Below are 26,150 nucleotides of genomic sequence, written 5' to 3' on the forward strand. Positions count from 1 at the left end.
CTTTAGGGTTTTGTTGCAATGCAATGCAGAGCTGGATTCTTCTACTACAGAGCATGTTGCAAAAGGCACAATGAAATATACAGTACATAGCTCTACCTTTACAGAATAAGGGAAATGACTGCTTAATTGCTAAAACAGTTGGCAAACAATTTTTGGGTCCCTTGCTGCTCTTTTCATCAGCCTGCATGCATGAAGTATGGGAGGGCTGTCCCATGACCAGGTAGTCTTGTTTCCCCCATACTGGGACCATATCAGAACTTTGGGGTTGATAGTGATTGTAGAACTAATCATATTCTTAACCAAAACTCTCTACCCATTTTCCAGACATATGCCTCCTGTCTAGGTGAGTATTGAGGTGTACCCAAGGGCATGCCTCACCCTAGGTCCTACAGTAGTCATACCACTTTGTCTTACTAACTACTCCCAATCTGGTATGGTCTTTGAATTCTGACCTTCATCAGAGCCTGCGAAACCCACCTTGCACACTCCTGCCCCACAGGCTATGTATGCCTACCACACCTTGCCTGTACCATCAAGGGTCTAAGCCTCTACTCAAAATAAGGTCACCTGAACCACAGTCAAGGCTTCATCCTTCTATACTACAGGATGTGGCAGAAAATTTTAAAATTTCAAGTAGATTCAAGGGTGACAAATATTTTTGTTTGCTTGCAGACAGAACAAAGTATAAGCTCACATATGGCACATGTTACTGTGGCAGAATGATACATGTGCAAAATTGTGAAAAATGATGAAATCCAGTAAGACTTTTGTAAATTCACAGAAGCTGTTTACACTACTGGAAAAGCCAAAGCAAATATTCCCTTACTGTTGTCAACAGCATGATCTGTGGGAAAGAAATACTTGTACTACAAGCCTTGTAGGGAAACAGTTACGAAAGAGAAAGCAACACAAGTGGAGGTTTTAGTGGAACACAGGATAAAGTTAGCTCTTTTCCAGCAGCATCTTTCAGTGCTTGCAAAGCATATAAGCTAAACACTGACACTGTTCAGTATTGTACAATAAGTGACACAGTCAACATCTGCATAAAAATAAATGCAACTTTAAATTCATCTGAAAATTGTCACAGTGCCTTCTGTCTTTTTTCAATAGGTGCTGTGGGATCTTCTACATCCACCTGAATTACCTCCAACTCAGTAGGATGGGATTTTGGTTTAATGTCTCATGGGAAGGATGACACCTCTAGAGTGCAGCACCCTAATGTGGTACCACTGTATCAGGAATCCAATTGCCTGGAGTAGGAGTAGAACCCACAGCCTTCTAGTCTTCTAGCACCAAAGGAGTGTGTGCTACCTGTTGTACCACTGACACTGGTATAATTTAATGTAGGTTACAAGATTTCACATGTCCTATCCTTAATACCCAGATCAGTTATAACCAAAACATGTTTGTCCCTAAAATAGAATATTGCTTATAATTATTGACCCTAAGTAAGATTTTCATTTACACTATTAGCACACTCTCATGAGCATCCTTGAAGCCTGATAAAAAGGATTAGTAGCTCCCAGTGACTGATAGGATTACATTTCTTTTAAGCTCCTTACTATTTATTATTAAAAAAACTGGGTTATTGAGCCCCTCTGAAAGTAAAACTACCATTAAAAGAACAAGCTTAATCCTTGAAGGGCAGCCAGAACTCAGATATCATCCCCCCCGTCCTCTTTTCAAAACTACAATTGGGAAAAAAGCATTCTCCCAACTAGAACCTGTTACCTGGAATTGACTCCATACATAAGTTACATTGTGTCAGCATAGAAAGACTTAAAAAAAAAAAAAAAAAACAATGAAAACATCTACATAGAGAAAGGCATGTGCAAATGCCTAAGGGACAATGGATAATAATGACTGAACCATCAATTTCTTGATAGCATACTTCAACAAAACATGGTAATGCATTCAAAGAAGCAACTGAAATTCAACCAATTTGTACAGGGTATTCGCATGAGACTATCAGCTCTTTTCAGAAGTGTCCTCCTTACCCCTTATATTCCTATTGCAATAAATACAAATAAATATAAATATAAATATAAATAAATAATAAATATATAAAGAATTATATGTCATTTGTATATCAAACTGATTTGTACAGGTGCTTGTGTTGAAAATGTCTTTGTAAAGTTGCTTGTGTTAAAAAAGGTACCAACAGTGGGTCCTGCTGAACAGAAAAGAAATTCACCTGTATGTCAGACTATATTGTAACTGTTGAAATGAATATACTGCAACAGAGGATAGTGGAAGAGAAAAGGTTAATCTCAATCCAGCTAACTTTGAAAATAACCTGAAATTAAATGACTTGGTATAAGCCATAAAGATTGTATCTCACGGGTCTGAATGCAGCCAGAGACACAATGTTTGTGAAAACAAGGACTAGGAATCCTGCTGTATTGCCATTAGTGGTGAACTAATTGCTATCCTAGAAGGGTGGAAGTGTTAAATTGGTTTTATACCTTCCAGATGCTGTAATGCATCTTAGCAAAGTTTTATGCATGTGTATTGTGATACATATGTGCAAGATTCTGGCTCAACTTCTGGTAAAGTGGGTAGTGTGGAAACCAGAGAGCCAGGTGACAAGATGTGATGTCATTTTGTAATTCAGCACTGAAATGACGCTTTAATACTAGATGAGACAGAAATCTCAGGGCAGTCTGTTCGTGAAACCTGACAAGAAAGACCATTCACCCACATCACCTTGCCTTGCTCTGTTAAGTAAGCAGGAAACAGTAATTCTTTAGATTAGTCAGGAAAATATAGTGAGATTAGTTAACTATTGTTTTTCTGTATCTGTGTTATTTTTAACATTTCATGTGATATGAAACTCTGGTGTTTATTGTAAATAGATATTCAGTATTTTCATGTTCTTTTATTACTTATTATTAAATATATTTAAACTTTTCATTGTGGCTGGTCTTTTTAGGAAATATTTACCATTTGAGAATACTTATATTTATTTAGTGATGCTGTGGCATCACTGCCCTGAAAGTCTTGCTGTTTGGTAAAGATTACCATTGGTATTAGTATTAATGTCCCTCTGTATAATTGGATACCCTCTTAAGAGCCTTAGAGTAGCTGTCTGGTGGCAGTGGAACAACCTTATAGTCTGACCAGAGGTGGTACAGCGGGTAATCTGTGCCAGCCTTTCCCAGGTGTGTGTGTGTGTGTGTGTGTGTGTGTGTGTGTGTGTGTGTGTGTGTGTGTGTGTGTGTGTGTGTGTGTGTGTGTGTGTGTGTGTGTGTGTGTGTGAAAATCAAATCTCAAAGAGTGTGTGTGTCAGCTACTTGGAACAGGGACACAGAGCTCCTTAGTGGTCAATGTGGATTCTTATCTGGGGTCTGGAGGGAGACAGAGAGTCAGTCCAGCCACAGGACTGGAGTGTGTTCCCTGTGTGCTGTTAAGGGAAACTGTGCTTGGTGCAAACAGCTGCATCTCAAAATACCGTGTGCATCCATTTTTGTTCCCAGTGAACGCCCCTCACTGGTGTCAGTAGTGAGGATTGAGGCTCCTTGATTACTGGCCCAGAGGGGGGACATCACACCGTGGATGAGGGTAACACAGTGCATACCATCCAGCTTGACATGGCCAAGGCATTTGACAAAATCCCACACTCAGGTGTTATAAATAAACTCACAAAACTGGGCATAAATCTCTATATCACCAGATGAATAACCAATTGTTCACAGACAGGTCACGTGGTTAAGGTGTGTGAATCCAGACCTAGCAAGATGCCAGTTATTAGTGGTGTGCCACAGGGATCCACATTGGGACCACTCCTGTTTGGAATATACTTCTCTGAAGTCAAGGCTAATGTGAAAGGCCTGTAGTCGAATAAGTTTGCTGATGACTGCAAGATGCAGACAATCATCTAATCCCCCAACAATGTAGATATCCTTCAGGAGGGTTTACATCAGGCAAATAATTGGTGCCAGAGCCATGGCCTACAACTAAAAAAAATACATTATCATACCCTTTGGGAAACCAAAGACTCAATGTAAATTACAAAATTAATACCATACCCCTAAGAGTAAACTCAGAGATGAGAGATCTAAATGAACAAATAGATAGATAGTAGCCTGAACTTTGACTGCCATGTGTCCACAGTTCATAGGTTCATAGGTTGGTACTAGGCTATCAGCCCTAGGGCCTATACAAGCCTAGCCATAACAATTCCCTGGCTATTTCTTCCCACACTATTTACTTCCCTGGACCCCTGTCTAGCAGGGCGACTGACGTGATCCCCAGGGTGAATTTCCTTTATCCCATCCAATCGTCAAGGTTTAGGAAAGTGTTCTATGTGGCACAGCTTATAAGTAAACATATGGTATCCAGATCCAAGAAAGTTGTAATCCCACTGTACTCAGCCCTCATTAGTCCAATAATGGGTACAATGCACCATTTGGCATGTACTTGACTAGGCACTTACAATAGCTGGAGCAACCTCTGAGGTTCCTCACAAGGAAAATACAGGGTGTTAACAACATATCCTACACGGATAGACTAAAAGCCTATCCTTTTACTCTGTCTCATACAGAATATTAAGGGATGACCTATGCCTAACCTACAAGACACTCACAAATCCAGCCTTGATGAAGCTGCTACAGATCTGCAAGACAGACACCATCAGGATCACCCAATCTCGGGATAAATTCTAGTCAGTGACTCAAGCAAAACATGCTGGAGAGACAGATATGTGTCAGCGAGATTACCCCTTCTTTGCAGCAGGCTTCCTATTCACATTAAACAGAGCCTTTCCCTAGCCCTGTTCAAATGCAGTTTGGATCAATGATAGATAGATAGATAGATAGATAGATAGATAGATAGATAGATAGATAGATAGATAGATAGATTAGTACTAGGCTAGCTGCCCTTGCGAGCCATTTTAAGCCTAGCAATTATCCCTTGTGAGACTCAAACCCTGCACCTTGTGTTTGTAAGGCAAACACCTTAACCATTAGGCCACCCTCCCATCGCAAATTCACACCTGGGGTATTGCTTACGTCCCTTATGGACAGGAGCAATCTGTAGCATATGTGCAAACCTATGTCATATTCTTGTCCCTGGGCCACATATTGGGTAAAAGCATGTTATACTGGATAGTCATGTAAGAGCTCAATCTATTAACCTAGTAATCCCCTATGAACCTATGAATTTTGAACACACATACCTCATCACTGACTGTAGTGTTATTACTGATGCTGTATTACCTATTGTAATTGTTGTATTTGCAATGTGTGTATTACCTTCCCATAGCACCAACACTGCCCTAATTAACTTTTCCAATACCATAAACCCGCACAGGAACCAAGGAAAGCTGGTCTCTGCCACCTTCTTAGACCTATCCAAGGCAATTGATAGTTTCCCATAACAAACTCCTCACCTGTCTAGCAGAACTCAACCTTGATGACCCCACTCTACAATGGTTTAACAGTTACCTAAACAACCGGTCACAATCTGTCAAATGGGGCAACTCCCTATCCCCCCCACTCCCTGTCACATGTGGTGTCCCACAAGGTTCAATCCTTGGCCCCCTTCTCTTCAACATATTTACAAATAATCTCCACCTAGCTACCACTAAAGCCAACATTGTCCAGTATGCGGATGACACTACCCTAATCTGCTCAGCAAGAAACATCCAATTACTTCAAAGTAAAGCCCAAGAATCCTTCACTGAGGTAGAGAACTGGCTAAACAACTACCAACTAATACTAAACCCCAAAAAAACACAGCTAATACTATTCCACCGAGCCAAACACTGCAACACCACCTTTACCATCATGTCTACCAATGGCACCCTCAGCACTCCAGTAACTGAGGCTAATCTCTTAGGCATCACTACAGATCATCAACTTAAATACAGCAAGCACACATCCCAAACTATCTCTAAAGTCCATAAAAAACTAGGCTGCCTATATCGTTGCAAACTATTTCTAACCCCTGAGACTAGAACAACAATAGCCAGAACTCATCTCTTATCAACACTATTTTACTCCTCTCCAGTTCTCACCAATATTAACAAAACCAACCTGAACAAACTCTCTACATGCTACAATAAAATAGCTAGGTTCATTGCCAATAATAGATCACATTCCCACCATTGCCTATCCCTAACTAAACTGCACTGGTTAGAATTTCCAAACCTCCTATGCTACCACCAACTGAACATAGCCATTCAAATTCTCTTCTATCCGGGGAAGTACCCTGCCCTTGCCAACATGCTAAACTTTCACAACCCTAACAGGGAGCTACGTTCATGTATCAAAAACCTGATTGAACTTAATCCATGCAATAACAGTTCCGGATAGGCCTTATTCTCCCATGATGTTGCCAAAGCATGGAACACCCTCCCACCTGAACTCAGGCTACAAAGTCACACAGACACCTTCAAAGGCCTTCTTAAATTACACCTCAATACTAACCCTCTCTGCAACTGCAAAGACCCCCCATGAATACCCACTTTTCCATATGTAAGTGACCCGCTGAAGCCTTTAATGCATACACTATGCTCTTACCTGAAATGTACTTTTTGTATATATTGTAAATAATAGTATTACTCCTGAGTATCTTATTGTTCTACATAATTGTTTGTTGTGCTTCATTGTTTCTCTTATCTTGTATGCCAGTTTTATTGTTATCTAAAGCATGTATGTACACTGTTATTTATTTGGAGCTTTTCTTCCCAGGTCTCCACTGAAAAAGGACACATGATGTCCAGTTGGACTTATCCTGGTAAAATAAATGTTAAATAATAATTAATTATCAAATCTGTGTTAGGTTCTGTTGAAGTTGTTCTCTGAGCCCTAGGTCGTGACTGAAAAGGATCAAGGGACAAACTTTATTTCCTGGTCAATAAATAGCAAATGAATAAATAAATATCCCCATTCACTAATCCAAATACTCCCATTCACCAATCCTAATCCACTGGTTACAGTCTTAATAAGCCTGGATAGTGGCGGTGTGCATAGCTTCTGAACATCTTACATATTTTCAGATCCATTAGACAATTAAAGTCTCCATCCAAAACAATCCTCCCTTAAACCTCTTCACCAAAATGTATAAGCCCGGACCTTACTGACTATGGCATGGATGCTGGTGGGATATAACGGAAAACTACTGTTATTAGACAGCCCTCAAAAATTCCCATAAAACCTCCCAGTCTTCCCCAGCATCATGCCATGTGTCCAAAATGTCAATGTCTGTTGACTAGGCAATCAGGACTGCCACTCCACTTCTCTTCCATGAGGAGGAACTGATTGAAATAACTAGCTTATTAAAAAATGCATTCAGTTTATTTGTTTATTTATTGAGTGGACTGCTCCTAGGAGGGTAAGATGAGCTTTTTGACCATCCACTTACCCACTTAATAAATAAACAAATAAGTTGGCAAGGCCCAGGCTTAAACATGACCTAGGGCTCAGAGACCAACTTTTCTTCATTGTTATCTTGATTCAGTACAGCTTTAGTACTGGCAGATTCAGTGACCAGAACAAAAAGCACTGATTCATAGTTTATTAACATAAAACCACCCCAGAGTTACTACACGAGGATAACCTTGGAGACTGAGCTCAGCCATACAGTCTACAAGGACTCTGAAAATGCATTTTAAGGACACGCTATATCTTGTAATAGAAGAAAAAAAATTTTAGGTTAAATATTAGACTTTTTGACCATTATCTTTCTTTCTGATTCTTTTATTTTCAATGTCTTTTATTAGCCTTTCACTGCTTTCATATTTATTTGGAAAAAATGTTTTAGCATACTTATTTTAAGTAAAGAATTTTATTATTTCAGTTTTGAATACTTGAGCTGATTGTTTATTACTGGTTAAAGGATTTATGCATTTATGTGTACCTGCAACTGTGAACATTTGTACATTGAGATGGATGGCTCAATGGTTAATTGCTTTCATTTGAATGTTTACAGGTTGATTTAATTTCACTGTGAACAGGAAGACGTGATCATGTTTTGTTAGTTTTCACCAATGTCAGCTTACCTTAAAACTTGATTAGGAAGGAGGTGATGCTCAAACGTCACCGTTTACCTTCCCTTCTGACAAAATGGTGTGTGTGTGTGTGTATGTATGCACACGCAAAGGTAAGTTTCAATTACTGTTGGTATGGTCAGTGTTAGCTGAAATCCTGGGACAGCAGTGTACATTTACCATATACTTTACTATAATATTCGTCACTATACTTTAAGGCCAATTGCCCTTTGTAAAGTAGCTGGTACCAGTACTGGGAATCAAACCAATATTGCTGGTTCCTTGTCGCTACATGAATTCATGACAGCAGTGTGGGATTTAGAAGTTGTAGCCTCTGTCCATTAGTTACAAACTGGCGGCAGCAGAAGAGATTACTTGACTGTTCATTACAGCTACAAGAAATGGTCTACAACGCTATTTTGGAGGCTTTTTCCTCAGATTCCTGCTAGACTAAGGAAGTAACTCTATGCAGACTATGTGAGCCAAAATGCATTTCCAATGGCCTTTTATTAAAGTTAAAATTGTAGTTCTTTTGCAATCCTCCTCCTTGTAGTAAACATGGTCAACCTGAAATTACCTGCCCAACAAAAAGAGAAATTGTTAACAACCTATATGTTGATCTATTTTAACACACGGTCAGAGTCACTGCAATTATTGCTGGCAGTCACTAGATATAATCACAGGTTCAACTGTCCATTGTAAAGCTTGTTTTTCCATTATAAGGAATTCCCCTTGTGGCTCCAGTTCCTTTAGTCCCTCTTCATAGTCAGCACTTGTGCCCATTATTTCAACCAGACCCCTCTCATACAGCACTAGAACCTCCTTTTAAATAATTTGGTGGTCCAGTGATAAGGTTTTGCAGTCTAGCAGTACTCAAATCAGCTCGATATGTACTGGCTGTATGGAAAGCTCACAACTCACTGCAGCTGCCATAAGCAACACCTTTTCCCTGGGAAGCCTTTGGGTGTTCAACTGTTTTAAATATTTAACAAGTGGATTTTTCAGTAATAATTTTAGGCTGTTTTTTGCTTTTTCTGCATCCACTCCATTTAGAGGCAAGAGTGGCACATCCAAATACAGCGACAGAGGGTGGAATAGTCAGGGGAACTGACTAACTAATGTCTTTTGGCTTTTCCCGGTTAGGGGTCGCCACAGCGCAACTCCGGTCCGCTAATTATTGGCAGTGGATTTTTATGGTGCCGAGGTGCCAGCCCGACACCCAACCTTCAAAGAAGGCACACCCATTCATGCACGCACAATCTATATTAATTAGATGACAAGAGCTACACTAACAAATGTCATCTCACTTTACCATCATTACCAGAAGCCATTGGAACTTTAGAATTGTCTGGAAATTTTTATCTTGGTCATCTTCTGAACCTCTTTCCCAAATTAATAGTACTTGGTGTTCTACTCCTCCTTGGAAGATGATCTGGCCACATTCTGCAGTCTTCCTTTAAGAAGAAATTGCACACTATCAGAAATGTAGTTCATGAGGTAAGGTCCTGTACTGACGTTTGGAGTCCAAGACATCTAAAATCAAGAAAGTTACTACCTGGAGCTGAATCATTCATTAAAAATACAGACGCCTGAAACCACTTCAACATGTCTAATGAGAAGTAGCACTGCTGATGGTCAAACAAGAACTGAGGCACTCATTGAAAATAGACATTTTTAATTGTATAAGTTTAAAACTGAACATTAGCTTATATAAGTAACACAAAGTAAAATCAGTACCCCCAAGCAGCAAAGGTTATATATAGCCATTTAAAAAGCAGGGAACCAAGCATACCAGCATATGTGACTGCATAGGAACAATGGATGGTTTTCTGCACTTTAGGTGCTTGATACATGGGGACTAGGCATCTCCCAGAATCACAAAATTACTGACAAATAGACACTGGAAGACTGATACAGCCCTGTGTTCATTACAAAATGATTAAGGGGTACATGCAGTAGAAGCATATAAAAAGAACATGCATCTCATCAGAATGGCACTTCATAGATGGCATCAGAAGACCTGAATGCATGAATCTGACAGAACTACTCGTCTGCCAACTTTATGAAAAACTTCTGCTGACAAACTCTTTTTTGGCATTTAATCCACCACTGCATGGGAAATGAAGTCCAAATAAGCACAGTTATGGGAGATCATATTAAATAGTGTGCTCAAGCAAGCGGCTATCATATGCTGTTATGCAGTGAGTGGTCCTGATATTTTATTTTGTTTTATTTTACATTTGTTTACCAGGGTAGTACACTGATCACAACTGATCATTTGCAGGTACTGTCCAGGTGAAATAATTCACAAATAAGAAAATGTGAAACAGAGAGGCAGTAAGCTATATACGTGTCAAAAACAAAACAGAAAGTAACAATATATAACAAAACTTCTACAGTAGCAATAGGTTTAGCAACAGTTGATAACCAAAATGCATATTTTACAATTTTACATGATTACATTATGAGTTCCCATCATGTTGGAAATGCTGTGTGGAAATGACAGCCTGGCCAGGGGAGGGTGGGGCTGGTGGATTTAAGAGGTGTTAGTAGTTGAAAGAGAGTAAGGCTACAGGTTGAGGACCAGTTACTTGATGAGACCTGGTCTGTGGCAAGGACAGTTTGATTTGATGTGGAGGAATTTTTTAAGTTCAGCTCTGAAGATAGGGAAGGAGTGGAAGGGTGGGAGGGATTCCCATATTTTAGGAGCAATGATGAAGAAACAGTGGTTGGTGCAGTGTATCCTGGTTTGTAGGGTTTGGAGTTGTGGGATTGTTTGGGAAAGCCATCTGATATTGTAGAATGCAAAAGACAAGAACAACTGGAATCCAAAAACGTACCACGGAGCCCTTGTACCAGCAACAACAAGTAGGTAGTCTTAACGAATTTATTTATCACAAACGTTTTCGCCGCACAAAGGTGCAGCTTCCTCAGAGAAAACAAATTAACAATGAGGTAAAAGTGCACGCCCCTTTTATACAAAGCAAAAGGGAAATGACAACATGATAAGGTGAAACTCATTATAGTAATTGGTAAACAAGTAGAAGCCTTCACAAGAACAACTTGCTCCTCAAAGAAAAAATGCAAACATTAATTCATGTTAATAATAAGCATTTCAAAGTGTAGAATGTTACCAAAGAAATAAACATAAAATTTAAAATGACATATTTAAAATTTTAAAATATGTGGAAGAAATCATAACATTAAAGTAAAAATTCAACATAAAAAGTCATTCAAATAGCAACTCATAAAAAAGTAAGTATAATATGCAGTAATGGATTAAATCTTAGTAAAAAATAATGGTAATCCATTATAAGTATGAACCATAATGAGCAACTGTGTACCTTAAAGATATTATTGTATAAACAACAATAATAACTAAAATCTAGGCAATATTTAACATGAGAGGTGCTACAACAAAGGCACGTCACATGAAGTCAGAAACAAAAAATTTTGTATGTTTTAAAAAGTCTTTATGTATGCATAAGAAAGTAAGGAATATCTACAAAGGGGGTACTACCTTAAATAGCTCCTCAATTTGAGTACTGCTGAGATGTTGCAGTTTTCGCTTAAACCCGGTAGCAAAATGCGTCTAAACGCAGTTGCCACTCCAGTTCACGAACTTCTAAGAGTAGAGTTATTGGGCCTCCCCGGATGTTATTGGTCACTTGATCTATGGCCATAAACGAGAAAGAGTGCCCAGGGTGGTTGGCAATGTGTTTAGCCAAAGCGTTAACGCCAGAGTTTTTCTTAATTGCATACATATGCTCATAGACACGGTCCCTAAGTCTGCGATCAGTCTTTCCCAGATAAAATGAGGGACAGCAATCACAAAGAGCCAGGTATACAACTGATCTACTTTCACAGTTGAGTGGAGCTTGGATTAAAACTTCCTATCCCTTATAGTGTAGGTCTGCCCTACCTTCATTTTGTAACACCAGTTGCAAAACCACATGGGTACATCCCTGTGCCTGTTAAAGGTTTTTTAGTTAGGTCCCTCTGTAGAAGTTCCTTAAGATTGTTGTTCCTCTTGAAGACAAAATTAGGACAGGGGCCTAATTTCTCAGAGAGGCCGGGACTCCCAAGATAAATTGCCAGTTTTTCTTAATCAATGCAGTGGTAGTCTGAGTGTTAAGACTAAATGTGTGGACATAACTAATGGCAAAATCGCTACATGGTTGGTCAGAGAGATGTCATTAGGAGAGGGGAACACTCAATGGGTGACAGTAGTGTGTTGTTAGAACTAAGGTCAAGTAGTACATGGCTTTGCAAGATAGGTTTATCAACTCCGCTTACCCTTTTGGCTGTAACCTCAAGTCTAGTCTCATCAATGAGATTCCTCGGTAACCCCTATTAAGGAACATGTTACACAAAAGTGTGCATTCGTTCTGAAAGGTGTCAAAATCACTACACATTCTAACAGCCCTAACCATTTGGCCCTTCACAATAGATTTCTTTTGTTTGAAGGGATGGTGGCTTGTGAAGTGCAGGAACGAATTACAGTAAGTTGGCTTTCTGTAAACACAAGATGTGTAGGTGTTCCCTTCCTTTCTCAACTTTACATCGAGGTAATCGATTTCTACAGGTGAAAAATTAGAAGTGAATTTCAAGAAGTCAGTAGTACCATTTAGAAACTGTAAGAAGTCTACGGCTTCAGTGTCATTACCATGGAAGAGGATGAAAATATCATCCAGGTAACGTGTGTAAAACCCTAACCCTGCACCCCACCCTGTCTCGGCCAGCCCTCACTTTCACGAAGATGAGGTAGGAGTGGACGAGGTAGGCCCTAGACGCAGTGACAGGATTAAAGGGTTTAAGAAGGGTAATCAAGGCAATAATAACACCAACACAAATAGGACCAATACTAACAAAAACAACAACAGTTTTTTAGGCAACCGCAACCACCGACAGTTTCACAACAAGAGATAGAAGCGGAAGAAGCTTCCCCTGGTCTCTCAGTTCTTGACTGTTCGACTCTCATTTCTCTTACACAGCAGGTGTCTCATCCTCCTTCACCATGACTGCTGACCTTAACCCTTGTTTCCTACATCAAGGTCCAAGAATTATACTTAACCGTAAAGGGACTTCACTATTTACAATTTCACAGACTTGGAACTAAGGGAGGAATTAGTTGAGTTACTTTCCCTTGGTTACACATTTGTCCCTAGTAAAATGGGTGACATATCCAAGGAACTTATTGAACTAAAATGCTTTGTCCGAAAGTTAAATTTCAAGTTACTGTTTAGCAAATGAAGTTGCCTTGCCACATGATTCTCTTAAACTACCGAGTGTGTATAACCCCCATCCACCCTTCTCTCCAGCTTTTGAAAGGATCTGTGAAGCAGACATCAGACATTCCTTTAATGTAATAGTTATACCGAAATTCCACGGTATAACATTACTAAAGAACAAGTCTCCTCTTAGATGAATTATGCCATTACCCAGTTCGAGTAGTCAAACCTGATAAAGGGGTGGACTTGTAATTATGGACAATTCACTCTATAACTAAAAATGCTCGATGTCCTTAACACACCTGCCTATTCCCTGCTTCTCTCAATGAAATACACCGCACCCATAGTATGATGAGGGGCGTCTTCCGTGACTTGTTCTTGCAGGGTAAGATTGACATAGAAACTACAATTACATCGACATCTCTATGCCAAAATTCCAGTCATGTTTGGCATCCCCAAGGTCCATAAGGATGTCAATAATCCCCATGCGTGCGCTGGTTGATGGTAGATCATCTATGACATATCCCAGCGCCAGATTGGTAGACACTATCCTGTCTAAATACCTGAAGGACCTTCGGGGTGTATGTAAAGACTCTGGTCTTTTTAGACAACTTCAACAACATTCCGTTCGATGATGGGAATAATTTTCTCACCATCGACGCTTGTTGACTTATACACCTCCATTCCACACCAAGAAGCTGTGGAATGGATTTCTCCTCCTGCTTTTAGACTGTGGAGCACCACAGACTGAAATTGACTTAGTTACAGAAGTCTTGGACATAGTCCTTTCATGTAATTATTTCCTTTTTGATAAGGATTACTTTTACAGAAAAAAGCGTGGCGATGGGCTGCTTGTGGGGCCTCAGTCGCCAACTTCTTTATGTGTTTTGGGAAAAGAACTTCCTTTTTCCAGTGAAAGGATGCAGACAGTGAAATTTTACACACGTTACCTGGATGATATTTTCATCCTCTTCCATGGTAATGACACTGAAGCCGTAGACTTCTTACAGTTTCTAAATGGTACTACTGACTTCTTGAAATTCACTTCTAATTTTCACCTGTAGAAATCGATTACCTCGATGTAAAGTTGAGAAAGGAAGGGAACACCTACACATCTTGTGTTTACAGAAAGCCAACTTACTGTAATTCGTTCCTGCACTTCACAAGCCACCATCCCTTCAAACAAAAGAAATCTATTGTGAAGGGCCAAATGGTTAGGGCTTTTGGGGGTTTTAACCCGAATCCGGAAAGTTTTTTTAAAGGTTTTATGAAAAGGAAAAGGAAAATTTAAAACCCTTTTAAACCAAAATCCCTTGTTGTTGTGTAGATGTCAGGTAAGTTTCAATTACTGTTGGTATGGTCAGTGTTAGCTGAAATCCTGGGACAGCAGTGTACATTTACCATATACTTTACTATAATATTCGTCACTATACTTTAAGGCCAATTGCCCTTTGTAAAGTAGCTGGTACCAGTACTGGGAATCAAACCAATATTGCTGGTTCCTTGTCGCTACATGAATTCATGACAGCAGTGTGGGATTTAGAAGTAGCCTCTGTCCATTAGTTACAAAATGGCGGCAGCAGAAGAGATTACTTGCCTGTTCATTACAGCTACAAGAAATGGTCTACAACGCTATTTTGGAGGCTTTTTCCTCAGATTCCTGCTAGACTAAGGAAGTAACTCTATGCAGACTATGTGAGCCAAAATGCATTTCCAATGGCCTTTTATTAAAGTTAAAATTGTAGTTCTTTTGCAATCCTCCTCCTTGTAGTAAACATAGTCAACCTGAAATTACCTGCCCAACAAAAAGAGAAATTGTTAACAACCTATATGTTGATCTATTTTAACACACGGTCAGAGTCACTGCAATTATTGCTGGCAGTCACTAGATATAATCACAGGTTCAACTGTCCATTGTAAAGCTTGTTTTTCCATTATAAGGAATTCTCCTTGTGGCTCCAGTTCCTTTAGTCCCTCTTCATAGTCAGCACTTGTGCCCATTATTTCAACCAGACCCCTCTCATACAGCACTAGAACCTCCTTTTAAATAATTTGGTGGTCCAGTGATAAGGTTTTGCAGTCTAGCAGTACTCAAATCAGCTCGATATGTACTGGCTGTATGGAAAGCTCACAACTCACTGCAGCTGCCATAAGCAACACCTTTTCCCTGGGAAGCCTTTGGGTGTTCAACTGTTTTAAATATTTAACAAGTGGATTTTCAGTAATAATTTTAGGCTGTTTTTTGCTTTTTCTGCATCCACTCCATTTAGAGGCAAGAGTGGCACATCCAAATACAGCGACAGAGGGTGGGATAGTCAGGGAACTGACTAACTAATGTCTTTGGCTTTTCGGTTAGGGGTCGCCACAGCGCAACTCCGGTCCGCTAATTATTGGCAGTGGATTTTTATGGTGCCGAGGTGCCAGCCCGACACCCAACCTTCAAAGAAGGCACACCCATTCATGCACGCACAATCTATATTAATTAGATGACAAGAGCTACACTAACAAATGTCATCTCACTTTACCATCATTACCAGAAGCCATTGGAACTTTAGAATTGTCTGGAAATTTTTATCTTGGTCATCTTCTGAACCTCTTTCCCAAATTAATAGTACTTGGTGTTCTACTCCTCCTTGGAAGATGATCTGGCCACATTCTGCAGTCTTCCTTTAAGAAGAAATTGCACACTATCAGAAATGTAGTTCATGAGGTAAGGTCCTGTACTGACGTTTGGAGTCCAAGACATCTAAAATCAAGAAAGTTACTACCTGGAGCTGAATCATTCATTAAAAATACAGGCAGCCTGAAACCACTTCAACATGTCTAATGAGAAGTAGCACTGCTGATGGTCAAACAAGAACTGAGGCACTCATTGAAAATAGACATTTTTAATTGTATAAGTTTAAAACTGAACATTAGCTTATATAAGTAACACAAAGTAAAATCAGTACCCCAAGCAGCAAAGGTTATATATAGCCATTTAAAAGCAGGGAACCAAGCATACCAGCATATGTGACTGCATAGGAACAATGGATGGTTTTCTGCACTTTAGGTGCTTGATACATGGGGCTAGGCATCTCCCAGAATCACAAAATTACTGACAAATAGACACTGGAAGACTGATACAGCCCTGTGTTCATTACAAAATGATTAAGGGGTACATGCAGTAGAAGCATATAAAAGAACATGCATCTCATCAGAATGGCACTTCATAGATGGCATCAGAAGACCTGAATGCATGAATCTGACAGAACTACTCGTCTGCCAACTTTATGAAAACTTCTGCTGACAAACTCTTTTTTGGCATTTAATCCACCACTGCATGGGAAATGAAGTCCAAATAAGCACAGTTATGGGAGATCATATTAAATAGTGTGCTCAAGCAAGCGGCTATCATATGCTGTTATGCAGTGAGTGGTCCTGATATTTTATTTTGTTTTATTTTACATTTGTTTACCAGGGTAGTACACTGATCACAACTGATCATTTGCAGGTACTGTCCAGGTGAAATAATTCACAAATAAGAAAATGTGAAACAGAGAGGCAGTAAGCTATATCGTGTCAAAACAAAACAGAAAGTAACAATATATAACAAAACTTCTACAGTAGCAATAGGTTTAGCAACAGTTGATAACCAAAATGCATATTTTACAATTTTACATGATTACATTATGAGTTCCCATCATGTTGGAAATGCTGTGTGGAAATGACAGCCTGGCCAGGGGAGGGTGGGGCTGGTGGATTTAAGAGGTGTTAGTAGTTGAAAGAGAGTAAGGCTACAGGTTGAGGACCAGTTACTTGATGAGACCTGGTCTGTGGCAAGGACAGTTTGATTTGATGTGGAGGAATTTTTTAAGTTCAGCTCTGAAGATAGGGAAGGAGTGGAAGGGTGGGAGGGATTCCCATATTTTAGGAGCAATGATGAAGAAACAGTGGTTGGTGCAGTGTATCCTGGTTTGTAGGGTTTGGAGTTGTGGGATTGTTTGGGAAAGCCATCTGATATTGTAGAATGTTTAGTATAAAGCTTGGCTGCAAGTGACGGGGTGTGCTGGGACAGAGAAGCTTGAAGATGAGACAGCCAGGTGTACTCTGTGTTGCATTTGGAACCCTTTGGCTTTTTTAAGGATGCGCAGCAGTGCTCATGAGAGGGTGACTTAGTGATGAAGTGACAGATTTTGTTTTCAATATTTTGTACTGTGGTGGAACCAATAGGTCTCTAAGTCTATGACTTAATGTTTTAGCATTATATTTTGGCTATCTGCCAAATCAGTGAAATGATAAAAAAGAAAAACTGGTCCATAGACTTGTATGGAGAATTTCCAGTGTGTTCTCTGGTAGCATGTCATAAAATGCAGGCTCAAGAATGGGCAGACAATGCAGACTACATTATATGGCTAGTAGTTTGGCTACTGAAAATGTACTCTCTATACTTTAAAACTGCAGCATTAAACATCTATTGTTTTACAACTGACTTAGTGTGCAGAACAGACAACAGTCGTGAAATGCACTATTTGGTTTTTAATGTGAATCTATTTATAGGTTCATAGGTTCATAGGTAGGTACTAGGCTATCAGCCCGAGGGACTACGTAAGCATAGCCAACAATGTTCCCTGGCTTACGCCACCCAAGAAAGTTATTTTCCTGTGCCACTGTTGAGCACAGACACAGAAGTGATCCCCGGGGTGTATTTCCTATTTCCCATCCACTCATGAAGATTTTTTTTGAGTGCTAATGAATGATTTACAACTACCTCCTACAAGTGAATAGCACACTTGAAACTATGTTGTATGCAGTTAAATATGAGTATAATCATTATCTGCAATGTATGTGACAAACCGGGCGCAGTTTTAATGGTTTAGGATGTGAGTATGGTATTACAGGCCTAAGTTCAATTTTGTTATGGTAGGTATATAGTTTGTTTTTCTCCTAGAAGAGTAATATTCATTTGTCTCTCAGCAGCTAATATCATATGTGGCACATCTACTGTCTTTCAGAGACTATTCAACATACAGTTAATTTGACTTTGATTATTTTTAGCTACAAGGTATGCAAAACATGACAAAGACACATACATCTGGGATGATTCAGACTAAAATGGCTAAAACAAATAGGAGAACAGAAGTCAGTGTCCAAGAAATGCATTGTGGTGAACTGGGTTCTGTACTAAATGGGAAACAATTTTTTCACAATTTGGTGCTAGAGCTACAATTTTTGAGCACAGCAAGGCTATGTCAGTTGATCAAGAAAATATTACAAGATAAAAACAGACTGAAAAAATGTATATATAAAGCTTAATGCACTAAAGTCAGCTTTAGCAGTACGTCACTCCAAATTCCATCAGGAGCACAGTTGCAAAACAGAGCTAAACATGCAAGGAAGTTAAAGTAGAAATAATCAGTTAAACAGAAAGATTTGCCTGCATTTGTTAGATACTGTATGTTTCAACCAATAATATACTGTGTTGTTGTTCACATGACTTGGTGAAGGATAGTGGATCAGCTAATTGGTCTGGGTTGGCATAGCAGGTGTTGTATTTGGTTTCTGTATTAATGATAAGTCCATCCTTGGATAACTGCAACTACCGCACTGTTATAACCAGGGTCACCAGTGACTAAAAGTTACAAATGTGTGTTGGATTTCAGACATGTACTCATTTATCATGTTTCAGTCTGAGACAGACTCTAGAACTAAGGAACTGACAGCGGCCAATAAGTGTGCCATTGTCACGGTCCATGGGAGGGATGGTGCTCATAAAAATGATAGATTGATGGTAGTGAAGATGCTGTGAGACTTAATGGGTCACAGTTTTACTCACATCTGCATGAAATTATTGAGGTACTTTCTTCACAGGAGTTTGGCAATGATTCATTTTCTTTGGGGGGGGTAAGTTTAGAGCTATCAAGGGCACATTCACCTGACTCTGTGCCTTTCTGAGAATCATAATTCAGCTACGTGGTTGGGGGCACCGTAAGGTAATATAAACATGATTTGCAGAAATAAGGCAGAAGCAGAGGACCTAGTGTGGTAGTCTGGTACCTGGAAAAGGAAATCTGCTTATGGCAGCTTGGACTTTCTATTTCACATGTACAATGTGCTTGTGCAGTGTTTAAAGCTCGAAAGGAGTTCAGGGTTTATTAATCTGTTAATTGGAGAAGCACGACTGATCACAGAATTGATGCTACTTGGCAGGAATACCAAATGAGAGCTGCCAGAGCACTGTTAATGTTTACATTCCAACAAGTCTGAAATCGCTGCATAAGACTGTATGGTTTGGTAGAAGGGTTCTTTTGACGGTACAAGGACGTTGCTAACTATATTGGAGGAACAGAGATACACCATAGGACTATGGTTCTAGAATATAACTTGTGCCTTTGAAACTATTAATCAAGAGTTGCTGCTGGCCAAATCAACACCAATTTAGTTTTGGGAAAAACATTATAGACTGGTTCCATAGCTACCTATGACATTTCAAGTACTCTTCAATAACCAACTATCCACTAATGGTACCCTCGCGACTTGAGTCCCCCTAAGGTCCCCTTCTCTTCTCTCTGATCATTAATGGCAGTACTGAAAGTTTGGTTGGTCACAACGACACCCTTTAAACAGATGATATACTTGTTATTCAAGCAAATAAAAGTTCATACACCCATCAAGGGCATCTCCAGCAAATCTTCTCAAATCTCTGTAAATGGCCCATTCTAAATAAGCTTCTGATTAACCAGAAAATAAATAAATAAATAATGTCATGCTTTTTGTCTCTTCTCAGAAACTGCAACACCTTTCACCTATTAATATCTGTGACAAAGATAACAATCTCTGTTCCTAATGTCACTGAATAAAAATATTTAAGCCTAATCCTTGATCTGTCACCAACCTTCCCTATCCACATTGATAACATCATTAACAAACTCCTCTTTCAACTAAACCTTTGTTACAAAATTTGACATCTTCCCTCTCTCCTATTGCTTGTAAAGCTCTGGTTTACAATGTCTTTCTACCAAAGCTAGAATAATGGCTCCTACTGTTTTCTTTTCACTGTGCCTATAACACTGAGAATTTGCAAGTCACTCTAAATATATCAGCTAGATTTGCCTTAATTGCCAACTCACGGGCACACCACTAAAAAACTTAAAGTGTCTTCCTATAACAGAAGAATCCACTTATTTGCTCAGCACACTATGAAAGTCAGATCCAGCACTAGGCAACCTAGGCAGCTTCCTAAGTCCTGTGTTGGCTGGGGGGCCTGCTTTGCTATAGAAAAAAATTAAAAAAACCTTCCGTAAACATCCCTGGGAAGCACTCCAAGTCATTGTTGACAGTCTCAAAAACCCTAGCATTAGGACAATGTCCCAAAGCAATCTCGCACAACATCAGTGCAGGAGACTTTGAATAGCAGCACTTATCAGATTGGCAGCAGAGAGAGAAACACAGTGTTCACTTATAATGCTGCTGCCAACATCTGCAGGAGATTAAATTTACAGCAAGCAGAGAAACATAGCATACAGTGATGGAGCCTGTAACACAGCAGCGAAACAGCAACAGATGCACAGGGAGTGCAAAGGAAGTTGCATTAACAGATAATTCAATACCCTTCCTAGGACCCCATTTGACCATGATCTGGCTCGACACACTATTGTACAAAATCCTAAAAACAGGATACTGTCCCCTTAAGAAACACAAGTTCCCAGTTAGGGAACCCTCTTACTCTCTATGTAATACCCACTCAGGCTTTTTTATACTCAACCGTCCTCCTTTTAGAAAACTCATGGGCAAAAGAGCTTTCTCCAAAGTTGGTCCAGCACTCTGGAATCACCTTCCAGCAGATATTACATGCCAATTTAATGTCTGGGTTCAAGAAGGCATTCTCATTGCACCTCTTCAATGACAATGAATGTAAATATTTTAGGGAGAATGGATAACTTATAATCACCAAGTGATTTACTAGTAGCAATCACCTTGTTTAACTTTGTTTAGCTGAACTGGTCATACTGTTCTGACTTTATGTTGTCAAATCTGTGAATTTGTTTATGTATATGTTATCTAAACTAGCTGTAAGTAATGCTTTTCATTTTGTTTATTATACTTACTGTTGTCTCTTTTCCTGGGTTGTGGCTAAAAAGGGTCTCTGTATCAGTCTGCCTACTCAGTTATCAAATAGAAAATAAATAAATAAATCATCCAAAGGGCTATGAATATTTGCAGTGGAGAAATAGAACTACAGAGGTTGGGTGTGACAATGCAAATAGAAATGCCACCAGTATACTTCAAATATAGATTGTTTTTAAAGTGTAAGCAGACCGAAAGCTGAGTTTTACTATCGGCAGTGCTGCAAAGTTCCAGACCTACTAAATATGCGAGGGGCAATTCCCCAATACTGCTATTCAAACACAGCAGATATGAGCAACAATTTCTGCACATTCAAGTGAAATTTTTAAATCTAATTTTGATCTATTAATATTCACTACCAAAGGGAAAGCTAGCCATTTGTATCAGGGATACGCAACTTGAAACTTTGTCTATAAACTGAATTCAGTTCTGATCAGTTAAAACTAACAAAAAAAATACAGTGTCTTATAAAAAAGGGATGACAGAAACTATTTTTTTTGCTGCAGTGGAAGGGGCCCTACCTTAGTGCAGAAACTCATTCCCTTACTTGGGCTGGATCCAAGAATACTGGAGAAATGTTTTGAGTCCTATGTGCAACTTTCTCTTCTATCTCTGGTAGGATGGAGACAGTACAAGTGGCCGATAAGAGCGGTGAGACTCTCTAATACCACCAGTGTCCCCAGACTTGTTCATGCAGTCCTATATAAAGGAATTTTTACAAGCATCTGAAACAGTAAATATTTTAGTGTACCTTACAGCTGCAGTATGCATCAAGAACTTTACCACAATGTTCATATGATTATAGCTGTTTTCACAAAGCACTTCCTGATAAAGTGCTCTGATCATGATTATCCATTAAAGGTCTGTCCTGTGCAGCCTATAAGAAGACAATAATGTTTTGATACAGCAATAAGTGAATTAAACAAATGCAAACAAGGGCATGTAAACTAGGGCAGAAATGGAGCAGAGTGTTCCAGTCAATAAAAGTTCTAATTTTAATCACTGTAGATTTGAAGTCTCAGTTCTCATGCACTGATATAGACAGCACAACCTCATCACCTATAGCAAGACATAATTGATATACTGCTACTGATAGTGACCAAGGACTTGCTTTTCTGACCAGCAGACAAAAATAGGTAACTAGGATGATGGGCAAGAGAGCAAAGTGTACTTCTGACCCAAGAAAGTACCCTTAAGAAAAGTACATTTCAAAAGGTGCCATAGGAGCACAGAAAAGCAAGATAAGTCGCTCTATCATACAGCATAAGTACCAGCTGCAGATTTCCAATTTTCACTTAAGCTACTCTCTAGCTTCAAGGAGTGAAACTGTAAAAAATATTTCATTCTGCCTCCACTAAAGAAGATCTGTGTGTTGTAAATGTTGCTGTTTACTTAAATGGACAGCATTACATCAAACGTTCACTGGTACATACACACTGCATACACCTTCCAGATCTCATGCAGAATAAAAGCCCTGCAGCAAAAGAACCACACAAACTGAAGCATTCCAGAACAGGTTTATTTGTATGGTCTGTGAACTGTAACTTTTCCATCTTGTATGTGTCGGTCCTGTGGACACTAAAGCACATATATTTTTTTGTCAGTTTAATGGAAGGCTTAGGCCTTTGATCCCAAGCAGATGTGAAGGTAGCTCAGCTGACTGAGATTTATGCAGCTCATGACAGACAACACTTATTAGACTTTTAATTGACTACAGAAACAATTACATCACTGAAGGCTACTTTTTCTAACTGAAACATCTGTTTCCTGTAAAAAGGTTGAAAAGCGCATTCATATGTAAATAATAACTCACTAAGTGCATGTTAATAAATCTGTTTAAAAACATAAAGTGAAGTGAGGAAGTGTGCGTGAAGGATGGGACAACTGTCTTAAGATCATATCACATATCTAGCCCTTGTAATTTTAAAGATATTCTGAAACAGATTTATATATTTTTTCTAACCAACTCCTGAAACACACCCCGTTGAGAGGAAGGAATTCCTAAAAGCTGAATTAAATAATTGAAACAAGTTGTTGTTATCAATGACGCTGAGTGGTCCCTGCTGAAACTACAACAGTACAGTTGTGTGATTGGGAAGTTTTACCATAAGAGTGAATGAGCAAGAGAACTACCCTTATCTTCACAGTGGCTATTCAGGTATTAACACCCACCCTGTGGGCAGTCTGCTGGCACTTCTTTTCCCATAAAAAGAAATGAGATACAGTCTAAAGGCTCTCTATGATTAGATAGACATGCAAGCTTGGTCCAGCACATCTAGGCCAGCAAAATAAAACTAGAACACCATACTGTTGTGGTACATATTAGCAGGTTTCAGTAATAAATACAAGCCTAACAGGATTAATTATTTTCATCTACTGGATTCTCTCTCTAAAACAGCACCAGGAAGAACCACATAAGCATGTAGATATGGAAAAAATAGGATGATAAAAAGCAGGGCGCATAGCTAGAATTTTTGGAATTATAGACCAGTTCCAGAATGCAGCATTCATCCCCTACAACTGTAGCACACACACACACACACACACACACACACACACACACACACACACACACACACACACACACACACAACCATACCTCTCAACTGTCCAAAATTTCACAAAATGATTTTCGCTTCATATTTTTGTCCTGTTCCTCATAACGTATTTTTTTCACTCAAAGTGTTTAGGACTGAAGTCACTAAACTGTGAAGGACATTTGTGCTTCAGACTTCATATCTTTCAGAAAATATGCTAATGCTAACCCTGACATTCTAACAACTTTCTAAGTTTGTAAGAGCAATACTTAAAATCTGCCCCTGATTTTAGGCATTTCTTGCCCCTCTATTTTTGATTTATGCCCACAATCCCAGACACTGCACAAGTCTAGATAGTGCACTTCTTCACTATTAAAAAAATACTTCTGAAATGACAGGCTTACACAAAAAATAATTTAGCCAAATACACATTTTAAAGTAAAATTCTAGTACATATCATTATGCTATCTAAGGAGATAATTTATAAAAAGTGCATGCATGGTTTACATAGCATATGTTTGGATACATCCATGATTGAGGGAAGGAATCCTCTGTGAGGAAAGGGACAATTCTATCATGTGCTGTAAGTGCGAATACTTATTACAACTGGATTATAATCCTTCACACTCCCAACTTTCACGGTAACTGTTGAAGCAGAACACCAGTTACGGTACCAAAAGCTTGCCTGACACTCCAGACATCTCTTGGAAAAGTGTCCCACCAAAACAATCTCTGGTCTTTGACACTAAACTTAACTTGTAAGTTAATAAATTATTAAATAATATTTAATAAATAATTGGACTGTCAACCACACAGCTGCTTTGCAAACAAAAGTGAAAAACAGCTTCTTGGAAACAGCAACAGAGACAACAACTACTCTTGGAGAATGGGTCTTGATGGCTTCCCAGAGAGTTTTAGCCATGGTGTCATAACAAAACCCTTTGCAATTTGCTACATGAAACACACACACACACACACACACACACACACACACACACACACACACACACACACACACACACACACACACAAAGACCATATTTCTAGGGCCCATTTTAAGAACCATCCTCTTAAGTAAAGCAGAGGGATAACAGACTGAATATGGCCTTGACCAATTTTTCCCCACAAACCTCTAATAAACTAAGCATTTCTTTAGTTGGGCAAAACCCATACCAACATGAAGGGGGTGCACCTCTGCATCCTGCTACTAACATATCCCAACTCTGAGGTATTCAGACAATGAAATATGTAGACAATTTCATTAAAATATTTATTTTTTTTATTTATCATTTGTTAACTGGGAAAGTCCGACTCGGAACAAAGCCAATTTTCAGCGGAGGCCCGGGGAGAAAGGCTCCAGATGCATGTCTTTGTAATGTGGGAGGAAACCAGAGCACCTGGAGGAAACCCACACGAATGCAGGGAGGACATGCAGAGTCCACACAGAAGGCACCCCAGCCGAGAATCGAACCAGAGAACCTCTTGCTGTGAGGCGACAATGCTACCGCTGCACCACTGCGTGTTCAAATGCCCCACTCAGTGTTTTGTGCCCCTCCCAAATAACTTACTGCATAGGAGATTCCACCCTCTGTTTTCTTGATGATAACAGGAAGGTAGACAGTGCTTTTTGATTAGGTTAATGTCTGAAATTACCTTAGGCATAAAGGAATGATGTATAGACAAAGAAGCTCTGTCTTTACAGTTATGCACGATTCTCAATACACAACAGCCTGAAGCTCTGATACTCATTTAAGTGACATATACTCATAGGTGTTTACTAGGCTAACGACCACAAGGGCCTTTTTAAGCCTAGTCATACATCCCAAATCTCTGACAAGTACTGACACCCTTGACAATTGTAAGCATGGGCCTGGGAGAGGAACCATTTACAGGTTACCTGTGTCCATTAGAGACACAGTTGTCAAACCAGGGATGAATTTCCGGTTTCCCATCCAATTGTCCAAGTTACACTTGAATTGGGTTAGGGAGGAACTCTGCTTTACATGGATGGGGAACCTGTCCCAGATAAGGAGTAGTCTCTGGTAAACATACCTCTCTGTCCAGCAGGTCCTGTTTATATCACAGGCAATGTTTAAGTCTTTATAACATGTAATTCTGGTGCTGTTTGTTTTGTGGATATGCAGGAGGTCCATTAGAGTGGGGTCTGACAATATCCTGTATGCCAGGCATAGATCCCCTTTCAAAAACCTGTAGGAGACAGAATACAGGAATAGGGCCTTGAGGCGGTCTGCATAGGACATTTTACGTACGCCCTGTATTCTTTTA

At 39.4% G+C, this 26,150-nt stretch overlaps 1 protein-coding gene across 2 annotated transcripts in view; it reads right to left on the reverse strand.

Annotated features, from left to right (window-relative positions):
- The window catches only part of RARB (retinoic acid receptor beta), a 1,128,948-nt gene that overhangs the window by 895,976 nt on the left and 206,822 nt on the right, over window positions 1–26,150 (reverse strand). The window lies entirely within an intron of this gene.

Source organism: Protopterus annectens, chromosome 3.part1 (genome assembly GCF_019279795.1).
Source record: "Protopterus annectens isolate FY-2018-M chromosome 3.part1, PAN1.0, whole genome shotgun sequence".
NCBI classification, from domain to species: domain Eukaryota; kingdom Metazoa; phylum Chordata; order Ceratodontiformes; family Protopteridae; genus Protopterus; species Protopterus annectens.